Genomic DNA, 2,433 nt, shown 5'->3' with positions numbered 1-2,433 from the left:
ATAAAAAAAAAAAAAAAAAACAAACAAAAAAACAAACACACGAAAAAAAAAAAAAAAACAATAAATTTCAACGATAGATCGATAAATCATAAAGAATGAATGACATTGTCGCTATAAAAGCCTTCCGTAATTAAAAATTTATCTCGACGAGGACAGACGACGACTTTGACTAGCTTGGCCACATGCCCACGAAAAACGTGGCGACCTATTTTCCCAGCCTCCTTCTTATCCAAAGCGGAAACTGCAAATTTCTGCGTGTGCCGTGTCAAACAAAAGGCCGGATCACTATCGAGGCCGCCGGCACTAAAAACCTCGCCGACGAAGTCACATAAATCTAGAAATGGGGCGCTCGGGGCTGTGGAGGGGTTTGGATTTTGGTGTTTGGGGGTGGGAGGGGAGGCAACACCGACGGCGGTGTCGGCGGCCGAAACGGCGAGAGCAACATACCCATTCGGAGCGTGAGGAGTAGCGTCCGTGAGCATTTGATGTGTTCGTCGTCGATGGTGTCGATCCGTCGACACGTATCCCTCTCGGTGCGACATTGGTACTCGGCCGATTGTGCGCTCGCTCTCACGCGCGCACATGCACATTGCGAGAGTACACGCGACACCCGTTGCGCGCGCAAAAGCCAAACGGTCAAAAGTGCAAAGAGGAGAGCAGCATCCTTTGTTGGCCCCGAGCTCGTTTGTCGTCGTCATCCCTTGCGGAGCGTCGGTGCCATTGTGCCACCGCCCTTCCGATTTACCTATACGCGCAACGCATACATGTACGTGGGCTCCTCGTGGCTCGGCTTCTCATCATCGCCGCGTGGTTTATATGGCAAAGTAGGCATACCGTTTAGCAGTATTTAGAAAGTGGATTATTTATGGCGTGGAGCTCTCTGTCTCCCGAACGCCGCGGGTGATGATGTCTCCATTTTTCGAGGCTTTGTATTTGCTTGCGTGTGTGCGCAACTTCTTCCGCTTTCCTGTGCAAGAGAGGTCCACTTTACGGGCCTGAATAACGCTCCGAGGGCTATTTCATAAATTCCTTGAGGATGCGCTTCCTTCTTTTTATTTCGCTAAGAAAATTGATGATTCTCCCCAATCTTTGTTGTGACCGACTTTATTGTTTAGATTCATTGTTGACATTTAATTTATTTACGACCCGCGTTTTGCTGAAAACGCCATTGTACCGTTCGAATCCCTGTTTTAACTCACACTCAAGATTTAAGTATTTTCGCTCTCCTGCCAAAATATCCGTCTCGCACGAGCCTTACGTGTATGTACATTTATGCGCATTAAGTACCGTTTGTTGTTTCTCTAACTTGTAAAAAAATCTGTATGAAAAGTGACAAAATCTAAATGAGGAGTAGCGTACACTTTGTATTGATAGTTTATGAGTAGACGAACGCTTATTCAATAACCGAGTTGCATGTGTACGAAATTAATAACGATAAATAATTATATTAATAATTCAATTAATAATATATTTGTTTTTTTTTTTGTTTTTTTTTTTTTTTTTACTATAAATTTATTTTAGTTTTCAAGTTGCGCGTTTTTAAACGATGATAATTTTGAAATAATATCCATCGGAATATTAAAGATAATTACTATTTATAAATATTATTATATAGCTTAAAATTTCTTAATTATCTGTATACATGTTTAATGTTTTATAAATTCACAGATTTATTTATATACAAACAATTATTCATCGATAATAATCATTAATCGATAATAATTATTAATCGATAATATTTATTAATCGATAATAATTATTAATTGATAATAATTGTTACCACATAAAATCTCGAACCAATTTAAAATACTAATAACAATGTTACTATAACTTCGAATCATTAAAATATTTTATTGGCCTATGAATATTTTGCAATTCATTGTATTATTTACGCATCTCAATTTGGTTTAAAATCATTATTTAACCATCATATTTCTCTAACGAACTTATTATTGCGCATTATTTTAACTTTTCAAGCTATAATTATGTAATATATTATATAAATAGTATATTATTTTATCATATTAATATGTGAACAATTTATCAATATCTTAGCGTAGATTTTTATTTGTGCTATTCAAAACAAGGTCATGGAACATAGTTTATAAGCCTCAAATATCTATTAACAGTATGCTTATAATTTGTCTATATTTAACAATAAAAAAGCATGGACATTAATTTTATTTTATATCTATTAATATTTTATTCTTTCGTAAAATAAAACTGTAACCATATTATTGAACGAAATAATAATTCCGTAAATGGACATGGATATTATTTTTTAATATATAATGAAATATTAACGAAAACCAGCGTACAATAGGCTTCATCGATTAACAGGAATAAAAATTATCCTTAACTTTTATTTATCAGTATGTGATCTTAAAAGAGTTAAGAAAATTACACATAGTTTGATTTAATCCTCCATTGCAT

The sequence above is a fragment of the Ceratosolen solmsi genome, unplaced genomic scaffold (assembly GCF_000503995.2).
Source record: "Ceratosolen solmsi marchali unplaced genomic scaffold, CerSol_1.0 scaffold6, whole genome shotgun sequence".
Lineage (NCBI taxonomy): Eukaryota > Metazoa > Arthropoda > Insecta > Hymenoptera > Agaonidae > Ceratosolen > Ceratosolen solmsi.
The sequence above is the reverse complement of the archived record's forward strand: the minus strand, read 5'-3'. Positions refer to the sequence as shown.